The sequence below is a fragment of the Bos mutus genome, chromosome 21 (assembly GCF_027580195.1).
Source record: "Bos mutus isolate GX-2022 chromosome 21, NWIPB_WYAK_1.1, whole genome shotgun sequence".
Taxonomy (NCBI): Eukaryota; Metazoa; Chordata; class Mammalia; order Artiodactyla; family Bovidae; genus Bos; species Bos mutus.
Genome location: NC_091637.1, coordinates 57063690 through 57086938, shown reverse-complemented (window position 1 = coordinate 57086938; position 23249 = coordinate 57063690). Strand labels below are relative to the sequence as shown.

The 23249-nt window shown below is 40.4% G+C and overlaps 1 protein-coding gene across 2 annotated transcripts in view; it reads left to right on the top strand.

Annotated features, from left to right (window-relative positions):
• BTBD7 (BTB domain containing 7) overlaps positions 1-23249 on the top strand; it is an 88974-nt gene that overhangs the window by 33696 nt on the left and 32029 nt on the right. The window lies entirely within an intron of this gene.

Below are 23249 nucleotides of genomic sequence, written 5' to 3'. Positions count from 1 at the left end.
GAAAGCACGACCAGTGTGTTCCATGATTTCAGTGTTTGGGATGTGACAGAGTCAATTTTTTCAAATCTGTAGTTACGACATCTGAGACAGAATGGGGGTTAATGTTAATGTAGCTCTTCATTTGGTATTAATACCAAGCATTCACAACTAATGGTTAAGAATAAATGAGGGACTTCCCTGCTGGTCCAGTGGTTAACTCTGTCAGCTCCCAAAGCAGGGGGCCCAGGTTTGATCCCTGGTCAGGGAACTAGATCCCACATGCTGCAACTAAGACCTGGTGCAGCCAAATAAATGAAAAAAATATTAAAAAAAAAAAAAAAAAAATAATAAATGAGACTTGAGGCTCTTTTTTCCCTAATGTAAGATGATAGATGTGAGAATATGTAATGACCCAGCTACCGCCCTGTCTGCTCTTGAGCTTTGAGCTAGTCCTGTTTGCCAGATTTCAAGGTTATTCTTGGTCTGAGACTCGTTGGGTAACTTAGATTCTCATATAGATACTCGGTGCCTTATTGATACTTAAATATTTAGAATAAGAATGAAAGTTCATTACAAAAATGAAGATAGTCTCATTTAGATACAGATTTATTTGAATCAAAGAATTGGGCAAGGTTTCTGACTTAAATTTTTAAAATATTCTCTTATCTTTTCAAGTTCAGCTGTGCATCAAGCAATAGCTTATGGAGTATAAAGCACAGTTTGTTCTTAAACTCATGTGCTGCCTTCATTTAATTTAAACTAAAATTAGTAAGTTGGAATGACACATTTTTTGTGTTACAGGCAAATAATTGCACTACAGCTACACTAGAAGAATATATCTTTTAGTGTATATTTGTGGTAAACATTAGAATCATAACATTTCAGAGCTGGAAAGTGACCTTCCGTGGGAGAGAAAGGGAATTTGCTGTCTTCACAGAATGTACTCTTAGCTTTCTATGATCGTATATTAAAAGAAAACAAGCTATATGACATGAAGGTACTTCAGAAATTTAGCTGATGAGTGTTTGCTAAAAGAACACTAGAAGTTGCAAATTAGCAGAGAATTCATGATTTGAGTAAAAGATATATATTTACATAAGGAAAACTAAGCACATTTTTCTGGAGAGGGCAGTGTCACCCCACTCTCCACTACTCTTGCCTAGAAAATCCCATGGACAGAGGAGCCTGGTAGGCTGCAGTCCATGGGATTGCTAAGAGTCAGACACGACTGAGCGACTTCTCTTTCACTTTTCACTTTCATGCATTGGAGAAGGAAATGGCAACCTACTCCAGTGTTCTTGCCTGGAGAATCCCAGGGACGGGGGAGCCTGGTGGGCTGCCGTCTATGGGGTCGCACAGAGTCAGACATGACTGAAGTGACGCAGCAGCAGCAGCAGCAAGCACATTTTTCTAGTTTGGAAAAAAATCTGTATTGTGTGGGTGAATCAACAAGTCAGTAGAACTTTGAAAAAAATAAAAGCCCCAGTTAAATAACAATGTCAGTAATAAAATGGAAGACATTATTGGAAGACAATGATAAGCATGAGTGAAAAAAGTTGAGATTTCTATTACATAAAGAATCTTAAAATCTTATTTTACTATTTCCTGTGTAGTAATATTACTAATTTTGTTTTATTGCCAAATCAAAATGTCATTAAAATATTTTCTTGCTAGTTCAAAACAAAAACTATGAGTAATAGACCATTAGATATCAGACTATAGGAAAATATGTTATTAAAAATAACCTAGCAGCTTGCCCTACCATTCTTTGACTCTGTAAAACCAAATTTGTCAGAAAATGCCTCTACAGAAAAACAGTTTGCAGCACTACCATAAAGGTGTAATATCACTCTTTTCTCAAAATGGTTTTATTTTTGAAACATTTAATAAGAAACCAAAGTGTATTGTGTATACTTTACTGTTTTTAAAACTGGGAAAGCATCCCTTGGTATAGTTTTTTTTGTTTTGTTGTTAAGTTTTTAACAGAAAGTAAAATGGTGAACTAGCTCTTGGGATCTTGGATAATATTTGATCTAGAGTGGTTTTTTTTTTTATGTTGAGTTAAATTTTTATACGTATAATTTATCAGTAGCTAGAAATTTTATTTTTTGGAGCACATTTAGGGCTATAAAACAACACTCCTTATAGAACTTTAATTTTGGCTACTTAAAACAAGCAAGCAAATATTCCCTTAAATTTGGATATACATGACTCTGTATTATTCAAATTCAAATTTTTCATTTTTCAAACTACAGAGTTTGAGTTACTTGATGTTTTGCTTTTTGTACACCATGTAGGCATTACCTTTCTCCCATACCCATTAGGCTGTTCATACTAGGGTTTATATATAACCAACCATAACCAACCATATAACCAACCATAACCAACCATATAACCAACCAACCAGCATAGTTTTGCCCCATTCCCACGGGAAGGAGACTAGTCACTTGAAGAGGGATTTTATACCATAAAGCTTAAGATCTCAGGCTCTGAAACCAGACAAACTGGATTTGAATTCTTTACTATCATGTTTTAACTTGTTTAACCTTAAAGTAAGTCATCTCTAAGCCCCTGTTTTCCCATTTGTGAAATAAGAATAGTAACACTATGAGGTAGGATTATGAGGATTAAAGGAAATAATACATATCAACTGATCTGAACAGTGCCCAGGACATAGTAAGCATTCAATAAATGTTAAATGCTAAATGAAAATCATCACAGCATATATTATTCACTACCACAGTCTCTTCTAAAACTATTTACATTTTAAAAAATAATTTTTTATTATATTGACTAAACTCCATATTGAGACTAGTTTGCAAAACTTTTTTTAAGTAACTTGTTTTTAAGATTTTACTGTAATTTTATCCCTAGCAAACTGGTGCATACTATTTATCAGACTGTTGTATCTGGCCATTTGTCACTCAGGTTTCAACTAGAGTTATGCAAGCAGACTAAACCTATAATACTCTGAGGCATCTATTACGTGTAATGAATTAGCATCTCTCCACTGCATTTAGTGTGGTACTAGTTACATACCATTTTGGAGAGAATTAAGAAAATAGTCCCCAAAATAATTTTCTGTCTTCTTTGATTCAGTTGAAGACTCCTGGTTAAGAAAGCCTGTGAGACTAGACTGGCAGCTTGAGTATAAGATCATATTGTTCTCATCCTTGTATCCCCAGTGCCTGGGGCATAATAGGCACTGAGTAAATGTTTATGAACTAATGACAGTTAACCTTTTTATTCCAAATTAGGTTTGACTTTAAAAATTAAAGCCCAGTTTTAAAAGGAGACAAATTCTATCAAGGGAAGCTAGGACATTGAGACAACATATGCTCTTCAAGGTGGAGAGGTGATTTAATAGTTTTAAGAACATCGTAAAAAGAGGCAGTATAGGCAGACAGCCAGAGTAATTTGGCAAGTGGATAAAAGGGAGGATTCTTGGCTTACACTGAGAATGTATTTTATTCAGAGAAGTAGGCAATCACTATTAGGGAGGTGAATTAACAGGTAATGAGGCTTCAGCTTACTCATGTGTGCTATCCTTTATTAAGCTCCCGTGAATACATGGTTTAGCACTTTTCATTCTGCTTAAGTGATCCACCTGTCTGTTCTTGCATTGACGTCGTTGCAGCTAGGTGGCAAATCCTGACCTGCCTCCTCAATTCCCTTCTAAACACGAGAGTCCTGAGATTTATTTTCAAAGAAAGGAAAATAGATTCCACATCTGGAAATAGCTATAAAGAAGGGTGGGGATAAGGCACAGGATTGAGATGTGGAATTATGTGAAAGCCTACACACTCTACCTTTCCCTGCTCTGGTCCAAACTGGACAGATAGCAGACAATAAACTGGTGCTGCCGAAGTGGTCTATATGAAGAGCATATATAGACCTGCTTTGGGGTTTCATGATGAAATGATGCTCAGGAGTTATACAGTGAAAAAGCCGGTTTGCCTTCCAGATGTCCTACAGGGAAGACAGCAGTCAGCAAGCCTGCTTGTGCAACAGACCTTCCAAATAGCTGTTAAACTGCCTTAGTCTTCCACTGGATGTTTGAGAAAAGCTTGCAGATTGAGACAGAAATAAGAACACATGCTAGAGGAAACAGACAATGAAGGGAGAGAAGAAAACGTCAATAGAATCAAAATATCCTTACATAAAAGAATATTGAACAACGAGACATACATAGGATGCTATAAAAGTGAAAAGAGGAGCTTTTAGAAATGAAAATTGTAGGAGGATTAGAAGGGAAAATTGAAGGAATCTGGAAAGTAGAACAGATTAGCAAAGAGATGGACAACAGTGGAGACAAATAAGAAAACGAGTATTCATCCAGAAACTGTAGCGTCTTAAATAACAGCTGTAGAATATATACTAGAGAAAATGGAAGAGAAGACAGTATCTAAGGAGTAATGTAATAAATATTGCTGAAGCTAAAGGGATTTCTATATTTTAAAAATTTCATCCCTGTCACTAGAAAACACCAGAGAAAAAGAGAAGATTGTAAAATCATTGGGAGGTGAAAGGGTAAGTTCCATACAAGAAATAGGAAACAATGATAGTGAACTTTCCAGTAGCAACAACTGAATGTACCTTTAAAAAGATGATGGAAAATTGTTTTAAACACAAAGCCAAACAGTCAGTCAAATGTCAGGCTAAATAAATGCATTTTCCAGTCATGCCTCAAAAATTTTAACTCCCCTGTACCCCTACTTAGGAAGCAACTAAGGATGTATTCCACTAAATGATGAAGTAAACGAAGAACCAGCAAGTGTTGGACCCAAAAAATGGGGTCTAACACCAGAAAGAAGAAAAGGAAATCCTAGATACTAGCTGTGCATTAGATGTAGTGGATATCTAGTCTAGACTGGACGAGGAGGAGGAGAGTGTCCAAGAAGTAGATATCGGAAGAGACCAATTACCTGAATGTTTGAAAATTAAGTGACAAGTGACATTGAAAGAAGTATTACAGATCTTTTGGTACACTTGTGAAAAATTAGCTGTTGCTAATTTATTAAAAGTGAAGCAAGTGAGAAAAGAGGAAATTAATAATTTCCAAGAAAATTTAAAGTTAAATATGGAAGAAAATATAATTCTAGTATACAGTTTGGTTCAGCAGTAAGTAGTATTTAAGTAGTCATTATGATTTGAACACTGAGTGTTGGTTTAATAAAATTTATAAAATTATAATTATAAAGAGATAAATATCAGAAGATACTAAAAAATTGAGCATAGTTGCCTCTGGGAAGCAAGACTGAGTGAAGGAGAGATAAGGGCAGAAGGTTTTGCTTTTAGGGTACACTTTTTATTGCTACTAAGTATAAGACTTTGTAAATTATGAGCCTATATTGCTTTGATTACAAAATTAATTTTTTATAATAAAGATGTGACATCAGTACCCAGAAGAACCAGAGAGATCTGGATTGGCCACGGTCCTGAAGAACTAGGGAATTTATCATACCTATCAGGGCTGTTAATTAATGAGATCATGCTTATAATTTTGGTCTACATGGAGCCTTTACTTTCCTCTCATTTGGTTATCTTGACAACCTATGAGTATGGCAGGGCTCAGAAATGAATAACTAGCATTTTCCCAGTCTTGTAAGGGATGAAGCTGTGAGCCACACCAGCTCTTCCAACCTGAAGCCCAGGAATCAGCATGGTGAGACAGGGGAGCAGTGTGAAAAACAACGTCTAAGAATGATAGTGAGAGGCCACTGTGGCCTAGTTGTAGGAGCCAACCAGACTGGTGTAGGAACAACTCAGAGCAATCTCAGCTGTGAGCCTGTTGGGACTGAACTGCTTGGGGGTGGGGGAATTGTGGGCTAGCTGGGTAGGTCACCACTCAGACTGCTTCCGAGCACTTAGCCAGAGAACAGAGGGCTTTGTGCTGAGCAGGCCATTCTTTCCTGGATAGACAAGTATTCCCAGGTCAGTTATTTGACTTTTTCAGCAGCCCCGAGTGAGGAACTCCTTCTTTGCGTTGGGCAGTTCCATACCACGTAGGTCTTGATAGAAGACAGAGCCCCCCTGCCAGTGTTTTCTCAGTCTTCTCTGTGGTCAGAGCTCCCCTACGTGACCTAGACTTTTTGAATCTAGAGCATTGATGGCACGGAGATTTGGGGACTGTAGAGAATTCTTTCTGGAAGCACGGTGGGAACAGCAACACCTAGTGGAAAAGCAGAGGAATCAGTGTCAGTGGCGCCAGTGATGGCGTTCACTGTCCAGGGGCAGTTTTGGCCTGGGTCCCAGGCCACGAGGGGCCCTCGCTGGGCTGTTCTGTGCTGTAGTACTCAACTCGCAGTCTTCCTTTGTTGTTTGTACTCTGAGCCCGCTCTCCAACTTTCCCAGCAACTCTGGGCTCGCAGTATCCTTTCAGATAAATTCCTTTTCTGTTTAAGCCAACTGAAGTTGTTTTCTGTGGTTGCAGCTTAGAAGCCTAGTTCATAACAGTAACTATATTGAAAGACTAGTGTATAAAATTCCAAAATAAATGACTAGATTGGAAGAGCTTCAGATGAAGGACCAGGTGTTTAATCACTGACTTTACACAATGACCTTAGAATACACTGCATAAACAGCTCTGAAAACGTGAGAACAGTGAGAATGTATTATTTATTGATTTGTAATTCTTTTAGTAAATACCGACTCTTTAGGGGAACTATAGATTTTCTCATGAACTTTAACAACCCACAGGCCAGTAGAGCTTCTGTTTCCTTTTCATAAATACTGTTGAGTTAGCACCAGCATCTGCATGCGTATTCCAGTCAGGGGTGTCTTACAGTTGTGTGCTCTAAAATACAGATTTGTTTTTTTTATATTGATCAAAAATGTATTTTTCAGTCTTTGGAATATGAAGTTTATTTATAGCTTTAGTTCCAAAATAGCTTCTGAAATGCATTGCCCCTGTTTTTAGTTGTAATGCATATGATTATACTTTATTGAATTAAAACTCTTAACAGAGAAACAACTGAAAGCAATGACCTAATTTTTTCTCTTAGCAACTTGGTCAGATTCCAGGAGTATGTGACTTGATACAAATACAGAATAACAAAAACTGGCCCCACTCTAATCCATTCCTCCCTCTTCCCATCCTCTCCATTGTCCCCATGTTAACACGCTCCCTTCTGTCTCCATTTGGTTGCTCTGGTAGTTCATTTTGCTTCTCCCTCTAATTGTTTCCTCTTCGGCAGCTTAGTCTGGATATACTTGCTAGAGAACAGTGGAGCTAAGTTAAATACCATCATCAACAGATCAAAGTAGCAAATACAGGTTTCAGTTAAACATGGGATATGGTTGAAGAATTCCTGTTTCAGGAATGGCAGTTCAAATGACTCAAGTTATACATCTTTAATCATAATGAAATTTAGCACTTAACTCAAAATTGTGAATAAGGTTCCAATGTGTAATATTTAAAATATTTAATTCCACATTTTATTTTATAACTCAAACTTGTTCATGCTGCTGCTACTGCTGCTGCTGCTGCTGCTGCTGCTAAGTCGCTTCAGTCGTGTCCAACTCTGTGCAACCCCATAGAAGGCAGCCTACCAGGCTCCCCCGTCCCTGGGATTCTCCAGGCAAGAACACTGGGTTGCCATTTCCTTCTCAAAAACTTGTTCATATAAACTCTTCACCTCTGACCCTCTGCGCACACTGTTCTTTGGTTTTATAATATCTTTGCCTTTGTTCACTAAATGTCTAAATTCTACCCTTGCCTTTAAGACCAAACTCATATTCTACTTCCCGTGTTTTGTCTTAGGCATTGCAAATTAAGTGCTCCTGCTTCTTGCAAACCTCTAAAACACTTCTTTTATCATTCTTTTAGGTTTTTACATCTTCTGACTTGTTTTGAAATTAACCTGTGTAACTTTCCTCTACCAACTTGTACCAACTATATTTTCTAAAGACAAGTTCCAAATCTGAGTCATCTTTGAATCACCCAAAGAACCTAACACAGGCCTTTGCTCTTAATAGACTCTCAGTTATATATTTTGAATTATCTTTAGTACCCATGCAGACTGCATAACTTTTTCTTTTAAAAAAGGGGAGAGTGTAATCAATGTTTAACCCTAGTTGTAAAAAAGAGAGAACAGTGAGCCTAAATCAAGGAGATAAATATCAAGTATTATTATAAAAATAAATTTATATGTGGTCTAAATGATGTATACTTCTATACTGTTAAACTCAGTTTTAAGTTAAATTTCTAATAAAATTGTCTCATCAGCTCTTTACTTTCTTGGTCCATGCTGCTGCTGCTGCTAAGTCGCAGCAGTCGTGTCCAACCCTGTGCGAGCTTTCCAGGGACTGAAGAGCAATCCCAAAGGTCAATGCCAAAGAACATTAGAACTACCATACAACTGTATGTATTTCACATTTAGTTCAGTCAGTCCCTGCTGCTGCTGCTGGTGCTGCTGCTGCGTTGCTTCAGTCATGTCTGACTCTGTGTGACCCCGTAGACGGCAGCCCACCAGGCTCCCCCGTCCCTGGGATTCTCCAGTCAAGAACACTGGAGTGGGTTGCCATTTCCTTCTCCAATGCATAAAAGTGAAAGTGAAGTCGCTCAGTCGAGTCCGACTCTTAGCAACCCCATGGACTGCAGCCCACCAGGCTCCTCCGTCCATGGGATTTTCCAGTCAAGAGTACTGGAGTGGGGTGCCATTGCCTTCTCCGGTCAGTCCCTGGAAAGCCTTTAATCAAATCCCTCTGGCCCTCAGGGCCAAATTCCCTTGGGATTCCCAGTTCCTTTGTCGGATCCCCAGGCTGGGAATCCTGACTTAGGTTCAGAATGTAACCTTCAACAATAGTGTGACAACTTCATTGGTATTATTGTTGTTTAGTCTGTGGGCCACCTACCCAGCGGGTATGGGATTTGATTATATCATGATTATGCCTCTCCTACCATCTCACTGCAGCTTCTTCTTTGTCTTTGGATGTGGGGTATCTTTATTAGTGGGTTCCAGTGTCCTCCTGTGGATGGTTGTTCAACAGCTAGTTGAAATTTTGGTGCTCTCGCAAGAGGAGATGAGCATAGATCCTTCTACTCCACCATCTTGAACTGCAAGCATATGCTGCTTAATGTCATTTTTATAGCAGCCCCATGAAGCTTGCAGAATAGGTCTTCCATTTGCCCAGAGAGATTCAGAGATACATAACAATGCCCAAATTTAATGGTATTAATATTTTATAAATATGAAGTCTGGAGTTAGATCTGTGTTCTCATACTGCCTCTGCCACATACTAACCATGTAAATTCTGTCTAGATTCCTCAGCCTGAGCTCATTTATTCCTCTTCATAGAAGTGCAGGCACCAAACACTGTGCCTGGCTCACAGTTGGGCTTTAACAAATGGTTTTTAAATTTATTTACATTAACTCTTAGTAGACAATTTCTGAAGATAAGCATTGAGTTATTTTCCGTACACATCATTTGACAGCACAGTTTCAAGTTTCCAAAGTCTAAAAAGTTTACCAGATTAATTGAGACTTTTTAAAAAACAATGATACAATTGCAAGAAATATCCAATGTTAGATGGCAAAACAGAGCCATTAAAAAAAAATGGTACATACAGTGTTCCCTGCGGTGGTGGGCTTTTTAGTGTAAACTCCCATTTTGCTTTGATTCGGTTATAGTCCCTTTTTCTCTTAGAAGCACTGAGAAAACAGCCTGAATGGGCCATTTCCTAAAGCCGCAAGTTATTTTTATTTTTCTAACTCTGCCATTGTCAGATTTTGACTACTCCTCTTATGCTTTCTGTTGCCAAGAAGTGCAGAAACTAATGCAGTCTAAGATGCATCTTAGACTGATACATGGAAAACAGGATTGGGAGAGGGTATTAGTAAGTGAGGAAGGAAAATGACAGAAGGAAGAGCCTCTGTATTCAACAAGTCTCCTGCCTTTTCAAACTCAGTTTTGAGATACAAAGTTGCCATTTCTGCCTTAAAACCAAATATTGCACTTAACTCCTAAAAAATCCAAAGTAGAAGAACTCTGACCAGACACAAGCATTTTGTCCACTTCTGGTTTTGGAAGTGGCTGGAGAAAACTGTTCTAGAAATTCAGATAGATTAGAATATTTAGCTGTTACTGTGTGCAAAACATTGGGCTAAATTCGTGATGTGTAAGACCTCCCTTAAGCTTTACAGTAGCTTGTGTGGTAACTGCTATCATCCTGTTTGTTTTAGAGATGAGGTGAGTAACTTGTTACTTTTCCAAGGCCACATCTACTGATCAAAAAATGGACTGCAAAACAAACATTTACTGAGCACCAACTCTGTATGAAGTAGTGAAGCTTCTATTATATTTTTTTCCTTTTTTGGGGTGGTGGGGATGGAGGATGGGATCTTAGTTCCACAACCAGGGATCAGATCTGTGCCGCCTGCAGTGGAAAGACAGAGTCCTAACCACTGGAGCGCCAGGGAAGTCCCTTTACTTAACACTTTAAGAAACTTTAGACAGTGTGTTCAGTAACACTCATCGAGAAACCGTATTTTCATCTACTACCACTCCTTTCCCCAAATGCATATTGATGACAGACTTTGAACAGTTTTGAGTTTTCTTACAAACCTCTGAATATTTTTGAATGTGTTTGTATATTTCAGTGCATCTCTTGTTCTGTTGTGATATAATAGTACCACACTATACATGTTATCCTGTGTCTTGCTTTTTACATACTTAATAAACTTTGGGGAAATGATGTCAGTAAAGAATAGCTACCCAGGCTTCCCTAGTGCTCAGAGGGTAAAGAATCTGCCTGCAAAGTGGGAGAGCCAGGTTCAGTCCCTGAGTTGGGAAGATGCCCTGGAGAAGGGAATGGCAATCCACTCCAGTACTCTTGCCTGGAGAATTCCATGGAGAGAGGAGCATGGTGGGCTGTCGTCCATGAGGTCGCAAAGATTGAGTGACTAACACTTTATTTTAATAACTATATTTTTGTTTCTAAAAATATAAAGGATGCCCTGATTGGATATTCAGATAATTCAAATAATACAAAAGTTGTTTTAAAAACCCTTTAGACTCACTCCTCAGTGAAAAACACTGTTGACGAATAGTACCTTTTTATAAATATCTCCTCTTAGAGTGTTAATTTATGGACCGGCTAAAATATTCAGTGAATATAAACTGACTAGAAAGTTCTTGCCTCACAACTATTTTTTCTCATATTTAGATGAAGAGGAGTATCAATTTCTATTATAAGTTAACATGAGCTAGCCTCACTAAGTGTGTCTCCATGAAGTGGGTAGCTTTGATAAATTACAAGGCTTTGAGCTCTGTTTTTGTTCTCTTCACTAAAACATTTTTATGTTTCATGCTTAGCGTGGACATGTCCATAAGACTTCCAGTAAATGTTTTTACATGTCAAGGCACTTGAAGGTGAAACATCCACACATCTGAAAGTTGTGCCAGAAAACTGAAAACACTGTTTGCACACTTACATGTCTTTGTTTTTAACCAAGTTCCTCTTCAACCGTAATAGGCCCCTGAAGTGGGTTTGATTTAACACTGTTTTCACTGTCAGTTATGTCCTATTAATGTTTGCATTGAAGAACAGTGCTGGTACTTCCACGGCAGTCCAGTGGTTACGACTCTGTGATTCCCCTGCACGGCGGTGCTGGTTCTTTCCCTGGTTGGGAAATCAAGATCCCACATGCCACATGGCTCGGCCCCCAAAAAAGACAGTACTGAATTTTGGAACCTGATTCACTAAACTATTTGTAGAAAATAGATGGGCGTCATATTGGTTTTCTAAACCTTGATATCTTTCTGAGCTTATATCTAATGAGCTTGTATCTAATTGTGAAAGGTTCAGAAATGTATGATTAATTGCTTTTTTTATGCCTCATCTCAAATTCTGGATTGATAGTTTTTGTTTGTAAATGTAAGTAAAAGTATTAGGTATCTGAAGTCTTCAGTGGTGTGAACCCCGTCCTAACCTACCTTTTAATTATCAGATTTCTAGAAGTACTAAGTGAAATAGAAGTAGACAGAATGTTGTAAACCTGGTCATCACAATAGGTCTGTAAACCTGAGAGAATAACAGCTGCCTGAGCTTTCAAAGGTAAAAATGGAACATTGTTGAGGGAGGGAGGAATAGAACCTTGATTCCAGTGGATCTTTCTGTAGAATTAGCACTGTGATTCCTAGACTTACTCATTTAGCAAACACTTAACTGAGCTCTTACTGTATGCCAGACTCTGAGAGTAAAGTAATGAATTAGATAGTCTGGTGGTGGGTGCCAGTAGGCAGTTCCGATGTATAAATGCCCCAATAGAGTAAAGCCCTGACCAGTAGGGAGCACATAGGAAGAGAGAAGTCCTAACCTCAATATATGGAGTTAGGGAAGGAGAGACGGTATCTAGAAGAACTCTACAGAGAAGTTGTGACCTGGAGAATGAATAGGAGTTAAGTAAATAAAGATTGGAGATAAAGAGGCCCATATCAAGCAGAAGGAACTTCAGGTGGCAAGGTCTAGAGATAAGGGAGAGCACTTCTGGTTTTGGCGGGGAGGTTGTAGGGGTTGCAGAGATGAGAGAGAGGTATGATGTAGCAAGAAATGAGGCTGTAGCAACCAGCACGGCTAGGTAATAAAGAACTTGGTATACCACGCTGAGACGTTTGGTTTTATCCTGAGCATGTGACCTGATTAAATTTATATTTTCTGAAAGATCTCTTTGGTTGAAGCATGCAGGTGGAAACCATCAGAATTTTTCCAGAAATAGTGTTTTTATTTTAAATGTATACTTTCTTTAAGCAGATAAAATCTGTATAAGATCAGATCAGTCACTCACTGGGGTCCGACTCTTTGCGACCCCATGAATCGCAGCACGCCAGGCCTCCCTGTCCATCACCAACTCCCGGAGTTCACTCAGACTCACGTCCATCTAGTCAGTGATGCCATCCAGCCATCTCATCCTCTGTCGCCCCTTCTCCTCCTGCCCCCAATCCCTCCCAGCATCAGAGTCTTTTTCCAATGAGTCAACTCTTCGCATGAGGTGGCCAAAGTACTGGAGTTTCAGCTTCAGCATCATTCCTTCCAAAGAAATCCCAGGGCTGATCTCCTTCAGAATGGACTGGTTGGATCTCCTTGCAGTCCAAGGGACTCTCAAGAGTCTTCTCCAACACCACAGTTCAAAAGCATCAATTCTTCGGCGCTTAGCCTTCTTCACAGTCCAACTCTGACATCCATACATGACCACAGGAAAAACCATAGCCTTGACTAGCCGGACCTTTGATGACAAAGTAATGTCTCTGCTTTTGAATATGCTATCTAGGTTGGTCATAACTTTCCTTCCAAGGAGTAAGCGTCTTTTAATTTCTTGGCTGCAGTCACCATCTGCAGTGATTTTGGAGCCCAGAAAAATAAAGTCTGACACTGTTTCCACTGTTTCCCCATCCATTTCCCATGAAGTGATGGGACTGGATGCCATGATCTTTGTTTTCTGAATGTTGAGCTTTAAGCCAACTTTTTCGCTCTCCACTTTCACTTTCATCAAGAGGCTTTTGAGTTCCTCTTCACTTTCTGCCATAAGGGTGGTGTCATCTGCATATCTGAGGTTATTGATATTTCTCCCAGCAATCTTGATTCCAGCTTGTGTTTCTTCCAGTCCAGCGTTTCTCATGATGTACTCTGCATGTAAGTTAAACAAACAGGGTGACAATATACAGCCTTGACGAACTCCTTTTCCTATTTGGAACCAGTCTGTTGTTCCATGTCCAGTTCTAAGTGTTGCTTCCTGACCTGCATACAAATTTCTCAAGAGGCAGATCAGGTGTTCTGGTATTCCCATTTCTTTCAGAATTTTCTACAGTTTATTGTGATCCACACAGTCAAAGGCTTTGGCATAGTCAATAAAGCAGAAATAGATGCTTTTCTGGAACTCTCTTGCTTTTTCCATGATCCAGCGGATGTTGGCAATTTGATCTCTGGTTCCTCTGCCTTTTCTAAAACCAGCTTGAACATCAGGAAGTTCATGGTTCACATATTGTTGAAGCCTGGCTTGGAGAATTTTGAGCATGACTTTACTAGCGTGTGAGATGAGTGCAATTGTGCAGTAGTTTGAGCATTCTTTGGCATTGCCTTTCTTTGGGATTGGAATGAAAACTGACCTTTTCCAGTCCTGTGGCCACTGCTGAGTTTTCCAAATTTGCTGGCATATTGAGTGCAACACTTTCATAGCATCATCTTTCAGGATTTGGAATAGCTCAACTGGAATTCCATCACCTCCACTAGCTTTGTTCGTAGTGATGCTTTCTAAGGCCCACTTGACTTCACATTCCAGGATGTCTGGCTCTAGGTCAGTGATCACACCATCATGATTATCTGGGTCGTGAAGATCTTTTTTGTACAGTTCTTCTATGTGTTCTTGCCATCTCTTCTTAATATCTTCTGCTTCTGTTAGGTCCATACCATTTCTGTCCTTTATCTAGCTCATCTTTGCATGAAATGTTCCTTTGGTATCTCTGATTTTCTTGAAGAGATCCCTAGTCTTTCCCATTCTGTTGTTTTCCTCTATTTCTTTGCATTGATCACTGAGGAAGGCTTTCTTATCTCTTCTTGCTATTCTTTGGAACTCTGCATTCAGATGTTTATATCTTTCCTTTTCTCCTTCGCTTTTCACTTCTCTTCTTTTCACAGCTATTTCTAAGGCTTCCCCAGACAGCCATTTTGCTTTTTTGCATTTCTTTTCCATGGGGATGGTCTTGATCCCTGTCTCCTGTACAATGCCACGAACCTCCTTCCATAGTTCATCAGGCACTCTATCTATCAGATCTAGGCCCTTAAATCTATTTCTCACTTCCACTGTATAATCATAAGGGATTTGATTTAGGTCATACCTGAATGGTCTAGTGATTTTCCCTACTTTCTTTAATTTACGTCTGAATTTGGCAATAAGGAGTTCATGATCTGAGCCACAGTCAGCTCCTGGTCTTGTTTTTGCTGACTGTATAGAGCTTCTCCATCTTTGGCTGCAAAGAATATAATCAGTCTGATTTCGGTGTTGACCATCTGGTGATGTCCATGTATAGAGTCTTCTCTTGTGTTGTCGGAAGAGGGTGTTTGCTATGACCAGTGCATTTTCTTGGCAAAACTCTATTAGTCTTTGCCCTGCTTCATTCCGTATTCCAAGGCCAAATTTGCCTGTTACTCCAGGTGTTTCTTGACTTCCTACTTTTGCATTCTAGACCCCTATAATGAAAACGACATCTTTTTTGGGTATTAGTTCTAAAAGGTCTTGTAGGTCTTCATAGAACCATTCAGCTTCAGCTTCTTCAGCGTTACTGGTTGGGGCATAGACTTGGATTACTGTGATATTGAATGGTTTGCCTTGGAAACGAACAGAGATCATTCTGTCGTTTTTGAGATTGCATCCAAGTACTGCATTTCGGACTCTTTTGTTGACCATGATGGCTACTCCATTTCTTCTGAGGGATTCCTGCCTGCAGTAGTAGATATAATGGTCATCTGAGTTAAATTCACCCATTCCAGTGCATTTCAGTTCGCTGATTCCTAGAATGTCGACATTCACTCTTGCCATCTCTTGTTTGACCACTTCCAATTTGCCTTGATTCATGGACCTGACATTCCAGGTTCCTATGCATTATTGCTCTTTACAGCATCAGACCTTGCTTCTATCACCAGTCACATCCACAGCTGGGTATTGTTTTTGCTTTGTCTCCATCCCTTCATTCTTTCTGGAGTTATTTCAACACTGATCTCCAGTAGCATATTGGGCACCTACTGACCTGGAGAGTTCCTCTTTCAGTATCCTATCATTTTGCCTTTTCATACTGTTCATGGGGTTCTCAAGGTAAGAATACTGTATAAATTACACATCAAAAGTCACTATTCTTTTTAAAAATTCCATACTCTATTTAATGTGTTTATTCAGTAGAATTTTTTTGAACACCTATTTTTTTGCCAGGTATTGTGTAAGCTTTCAGTTCACATTGCCCTCTGTGGTAGGTGTTATCTCTATTTTACAGATAAACTGAGGCTTGAAAATACTGTCACTGGAGGTTACAACTAGAAAGTGTTAAGGCCAAGATTTGAATCCTGGGTTTTCAACTCTAGACCTATTGTTTTCTATTTAAAGGAGAAAGAGAATAAGATTTCTGTAAGTGGAAGTCATCTGTGAGGTGCCTTGTTTCAAATGGAGCACATGATTATACTGAGGAGATAACTAAACCAGTAGATATCAAAAACTTTTCTAAAAATCATTAATTACATGTCTCTCCCTCAAACGCTTTGGATTTTTCCCTTATTATGATGATAGAATTAAGGACACTAAATTTTGTTACTAGTGGGAAAATGGTTTAAGAATAATAAACCAGTTCAGTTCATTCACTCAGCCCTGTCCGACTCTGCAACCCCATGGACTGCAGCACGCCAGGCTTCCCTGTTCATCACCAACTCCCAGAGCGTACTCAAACTCATGTCTATCGAGTCGGTGATGCCATCCAAACATCTCATCCTCTGTCGTCCCCTTCTCCTCCTGCCTTCAATCTTTCCCTGCATCAGGGTCTTTTCCAAGGAGTCAGTTCTTCGCATCAAGTGGCCAAAGTATTGGAGTTTCAGCTTCAGCATCAGTCCTTCCAGTGAATATTCAGGACTGATTTCCTTTAGGATGGACTGGCTAGATCTCCTTGTAGTCCAAGAGACTCTCACGAGTCTTCTCCAATATTAGTTCTTCATTGCTCACCTTTCTTCATAGTCCAACTCTCACATCCGTACATAACTACTGGAAAAACCGTAGCTTTGACTAGATGGACTTTTGTTGGCAAAATAATGTCTCTGCTATTTAATATGCTGTCTATGTTGGTCATCGCTTTTCTCCCAAGGAGTAAGCATCTTTTAATTTCATGGCTGCAGTCACCATCTGCAGTGATTTTGGAGCCCACTGTTTCCATCGTTTCCCCATCTATTTGCTGTGAAGTGATGGGTATAAACAATGTATTTGCCATGAAGTGATGGGGTAATAAACAAGGTATAGGTATAAAGGGGTATTTTTTGTTTTTAGATAAAAAGGAATGAACCTCTGAGTTTTTCACATATCGAGTACTAGGGTTGATTTTATGTAGCATTTTAACAAGTGTGATCTTGTTAAAATCTGTGAGATCTGTGAGAGATCTGTGAGAGACCCCAATACATTTAGGTTGTCACTGGCCATTTCTGTTCCCTTTATGATCTTTGCTCTGCTCTCTTAAGATTGTGCTCGTTTCCTACCCTCTCTCACCCCCACAGATCCCTGTACTTGCTTTTGAATTAGAATACCCCAGTACAGTGGATGCCCTCTTCAAGAAAACCTAATTACAGTAACTGTTGTTCAGTCGTTAAGTCGTGTCCAACTCTGCGAACCATGGACTGCAATGCACCAATTATAGTAATAGCTGCTACTTATTAATGTGTATCATAAGTTAATGTGCTAAGTGCTCTGTGTATATTATTTAATCCTCAAAATAACCAGATGAGGTAGAATTAAGAAACATTTTTTCAGATGAGGAATCAGGCAGAATTTCACACATCACACAGCTATAGGGAGTTGGGATTGGGTCTCAGATCATGGTGTTGGGTCTCGTATCAGTCTGACTCTAGTGGTGTGTCTTGACATCTCTCTTCCAGATAGATGCCTGAACAAAAGAACATATGTCAATTTCGAGGAATTCAGGCATCCTGTAGATCCCAGAATTAGATCTCCTTGCATTTTAATTTAGCAGAGGCTTATATACAGTATCTGTGTCAAGAGAACGGACATCCCCATGACTGCTTTTCCCTTTCATTATGCTATTTTCACCCCCCAAAATACCAAAGAACAAATAATTTAAAATGTCATATTAGAATTAATAGTATAAACATTAGAGAAATACAAATCTGTATTTAACTACATATCTTAGAGATTCTTGGTCTTTTTTGTTTGTTTCCTTTCGTGGTAAAAAGAGAACCCTTCAGTCTTTTATCACTTGCTGCCTGTGTGCTTTAGCCTCCTCCTCTAGTTACCAAAGTTGTTGTGTAGATATTTTCAGCTTCTTTCACATCTTTGTCTGTTTTTCCCCCTCCCATAGCTTGGCAGAGCTGTGAGAGTGAAGAGTACCAGCACTATTTGTATATTTTCACACAAGCAACGTGAATCTCAGTGATATGTGTCTTCCGCATCAAAAGGGAGTCATGTTCTCAGAGCAGAGAACCTTCTGATATCCCTCCCACTATTTGCTTGCATTTTGTGGACAGTGATTGATTTTATGTTGAGCCCTGAGGGAAGGGACTCCTGGCACCTTCCCTAGCCTGGTGTGTTTTTTTTTTTGTTTTTTTGTTTTTATTTTTTGAGTAGATAATACATTCAAATGGAGCAGAATTCAAAAGGGGACTCATCAGAACGTCTCCTGCCCTCTCAACTTTCTGTTCCCCAGAGACTAGAGACTTTTTACCCTGCCAGCTTTGAAGAAGTCAGCTTTTGTGTTGTATGATGGCCTGTTGAGTGGACTGCATGAAAAGAACTACAGGCAGCCTCTTGGAGGAGATTGTGAACCCTCAGCTAATAACCAGCAAGAAGCTGGGCCTTTAGTTATACGGCGGCAAGGAAACGATTTTTGCCAGCAACCTGAATGAACTTGGAAGCAAATTCTTCCCTAATTGAGAATGTGAACCTAGTTGACACCTTGATTGCAGCCTTAGGAAACCCTGAGGACCCAGGTGACCTGTGCCCAGAAAATATGAGATGATTTGTTTGTTGATTTAACCTACTATGTTTGTAATCATTTGTTGTATAGCAACAGAAAACAAATAGATTAATCTTCTGACTTTCATAGGGTAGAATGGTTTAATAGCAACAGTTGCATGTGATTTAACTTAATTAGAGGAGAGCAGTAATTTAAATCCAGTTTACCACAGAGCCTTCAAGGTGCTAACCAGCCGCACCTCTATAAAAGACTCAGTTCAGGAAAGATGATACAATTAGCCACAATCTCAGCTGCTGCAGTTGGGTAGAGGCTTTCATTGATATTCTCATCATAACTGTATCACTCGGGTTTCAGTCAGGGAAGCTGAGCAACAGTGACTTATGGGGTAAGGGAATCATTGTAGGAATTGGTCCTTACACAGTTGTGGGAGAAGCTGGGGCAGTGAAGGTCTGCTGCGGTGGAGGGGGTTGGACCCAAAGGAGTTAACAACCAGTCAACCTGGGAAGCCAAGGATGTCGAGGCAGTGAGGTGGGGCCGCACAGGGGACAGTGGCCTATCTGTGGGTCTGCAGCCAAGCGCCTGGTGGTGGCCTGGGGCCAGGGTTGTCACCAGAGCTGCAGTTGGGAGGGAGAGCTGGATGCGGATTGCAGAGAGCAAGGAAAGCTAGGCTCCACGGGCACCTCTGTGTCTGCCTTTCACCACATCTAGCTTCAGTGATTTTTAGAGAGTGATGGCTGCTGCTGCTTCCTTTCACATCACACATTTCTGTTTTGGCCAACTTTGGGGATGATTGTGCAAAAGAGTTTTAGCTTAGAGAAGTGTAAACAGTACAGATCAGCACAGTCTCCGTCTTTCATCACTGCACCTAGATTTTCTTCCTGCTTTGCCAACATTTCACCAGGTCTAGATAGCCTACCAGGTGAGAGGACCCAGACCTTCATCCCAGAAACATCTGCAATTGCCCAGGTTCCGTTATCCCCGAGCAGAGAAGCACCAAAAGGTGCTGCAGTTGAGTCCCTTGGGTTCTGGAAGCGCACCTTCCTGCTCCTGTTGTCCTGCCCCACACCTCACAGCCTGGCCCAGGACTCTCAGTAAGCACTCCCGCAGTATTTACATCCAGGTCGTGCAGTTCTTTGGGTGTATGTGCTCTTTCTTCCCAGAACAGGGACTGTACTTTCTCCCTCAAACTGTGATTATGCTTGAACAGATCCTGATTTTTGGTCTGGAGCTAGCGAGAGGAGGCTGGGGCAGATACTGAAGAGGACAGCATTGTCTTTTCAGGCACCTTCAGGATCTTCTGGCAAGAGAAGCCTGCTGTCCTCCAGCAGGGAGTTGGGAGCAGGGTGCTGCTTCTCCCACCCTGGAAAGTCCAGGTGAATCTTGGGGCTTAGCATTCCTCATCCACCACATAGCCCCTTTCAAGGTTTCTGTGTCCAGCTCTTCCTCTCAGGATCCACATTTTGTCATAGGTTTGTCAAGATTTTGTTCCGATCTTCTTCATAGATCTGATAAAATTAAATCTTGAGCCTAAGTTTTGGCAGTCTTTTCTGTAGCTCTAGGAAGTAAGGGTATCTTTGAACACCAATCTAGAAGTTTCCTTGTTTTGACAGAATTCTTAGGCTTAAAGAGTGACTGTCATTTTCTTTTTTCATGACTTCTAAGCCAGCCAGCACCAGGTCTTAGAATCACTCATGTTTCTGTTCAAGTGCAGCCACAACCACTGCTGCTAAACTAACACTTCCCTTAGTGAAAAACCTTAGTACTGTCACTGCAACAGGCAGGGGTTGTCACCATCCCACTTGCCATTAGGATGGGGTCCTCTTGGCCATCTTACCAGGGAATGATCTAGTTCCAGAATCTTTCTCAAGAATTTTATTTCCTGGAGCCACTTGCCTTACTATCATAGTGTGGGTGTCCCCTCCCATTTCCCCATAGCCTGTGCTGAAACAGCCTAAAAGGCTTGCTTGCAGTTATTTGGTAAGGAATCCCATGAACAGGGGAGAATTGGGGGGAATGAAACCAGGGAGGAGGAGAAGCAGCAGAAGAGTGGCCCGTAGTGTTGGTCACCAGTGGAGGTTATGGGGCTTCAAGCCTGCCAGGAGCTTCGAGGAATTTTGTACAGTCTTCTTTAGAATGGTCCTCCTGAAAGATGGCAGAGAGGAGCATTTATCTAACCAGCTGTCAGGTGTTGCAGAGTCCCGGGAGTAGCGGTGAAAAGCACCATGGCGTAGATCGTCTTGTCTTCTCACCCACGTGTCTGATGCTCATTTCTGCCTTGGATCTGGAATTCTGGTTGCCTTTTTAAAACAGATGTACAGGGATGATGTGTTGATAGTGGTGTCTTAGAAAGCAAACCTTTCAACGGTGTGATCATTGTGGATTAGAATACTGAAGGCATGGAGACAGTCGGAAGCTTTTCTATAATTAAGGTGTGAAGTATGGAGTATTTGAACCAAGGTGGTGTTGATAGAAAACAAAACTAATCAAATTGTGTTTTTGAAGGAAGAATCAGAAACATTAGTTTCATGTGTGTATATGAGGGAGAGAGAGAAAAGAGGGTGAATTGGTGCAGCGGACTGAAGATTTCTTGCCTAGGAGAAGCATAGTGCTCATGGACAGGTTGAAAGTGAAAGTGTCGGTTGCTCAGAGTCATGCCCGACTGTTTGCAGCCCCACAGACTGTAGCCCAGTAGGCTTCTCTGTCCATGAAATTCTCCAGGCAAGAATACTGGCGTGGGTTGCCATTTCCTACTCCAGGGGATCTTCCCAACCCAAGGATTGAACCCAGGTCTCCTGCATTGCAGGCAGATTCTTCATTGACTGAGCCACTAGGGACGCCCCATGGACACATGGGCTCCTGAGTATTTTTAACATGATCCTCAGAACTCTGATGGCATCATTTCATCCTGGGTATAAGGAAATGAGACTAACAGAGCGTGGGATGCTTTGATCCAGCACTTATCACTGGATGATAAGTGAGAGCCAAGAGTTAGTGATATAATTACCTGAATTTAGAACCTTCAGTGCTCTATCTACTACTTCATGCTGCTGTCACTTCCCACTTGTTTCATAATTCCTTTCCTTAGGATTTGGAATCAGTCCCATACAGTTTAGTAGGAAAGAATTGAAGCAGCTTTTTTCTTGAGCCTATTTGCACTTGAAGTCTTAATTCTAACTCTGGTGCCACTGAAGAGTCACCACTGAAGTGCCTACTCTAAGGCCAGCCTTCTTCTAACCTTACCATATTGCTTTATGTTGTGGGGCAAGCCATAATCTCCTCCATAATTCCTCTTCTTTCTTCCCCCTTGTCTATTTCTTTCTTCCTCTTCCCACCTCTAACCCAATATGAAATTCTAAATCTGGAAGCCACTTATATATTTTCTGATGGCTATAAGCCAATGAAAGGTTCCCCACTGATAATTGGTGAAACATGTATGACGATGTACCTGGGAGTAATGAAGAGTATGAGAGCAGCAGTAAAGACAGATTCTGGCAGCATATTCAGAAAATCTGTCAACATCGACGTATATTTTGGTTATCAGAGGTACATGGAGAGGAGAAAAACAAAAATGTTCATAATAAAAACAGAAAATGGCCCTGTTTATCATGCAGAGTAACACTCATTGGTATCACTAAATGTCTAATTGTTTTACTTCTTTGTATTTCTGCCTTGATCATTCATGTTATGTAGCTCAAATTTTTGAAAAGAAGCATTTCTGCCATCATTAAGGATTAGAAAGAAAATATTCTGGTGAAAGAAAGTAGAAGAAAAGGATTAAAAAAATAGGAGATGGATCTATAAAATGGAGTTATCACAGAAGCACAAAAGAACTGTAAAATGTTTACTTCATACTCTCTGCCAACCTCACATCAACATCATTGAAGATCTCCTACCTGAGCAGAATACATGGGCATCTTTGAGATGTTAAATGTCTAGGCTCCAGATGAGTTTTTCTGTTATGAGGACATTGTTAAAAGCTTTTGATTCATCCAAAAAGTTCTCTGGTTTATTAGTCAGCCATTGCTATATAACAACAACCAGAGAATTTCAGTGGCATTTAACAAAAAACATGTTTCTCACAAATTTCCAGGTGAGCTTAAATCAGAGATTTAGGTTTGCAGCAGCTGGGGTCACTCTGACGGCCACCATGGTTGAACAGGACTGGCAGTTCTGTTCCCACTGCTGCTCACTTTCCTCCTGGGACCAACAGACTAGCTCTGTGTGTTCTTACCATAGCGGTGGCAGAAGACAAGTGGGCAAGCCCAGTTCCCAAAAGTACTTTTGAAGCCTTTGGTCATATCACATTCACTAACATTTAATTGGGCTTCCATGATAGCTCAGTTGATAAAGAATCTGCCTGCAACACAGGAAACCCCGGTTCAATTCCTGGGTCAGAAAGATCCGCTGGATAAGGGATAGGCTATCCACTCCAGTGTTCTTGGGCTTCCCTTGTGGCTCAACTGGTAAAGAATCCGCCTGCAGTGTAGACCAGGGTTTGATCCCTGGGTTGGGGAGATTTCCCTGGAGAAGGGAAAAGCTACCCACTCCAGTATTCTGGCCTGGAGAATTCCAAATATTTAATTGGTCAAACCTGA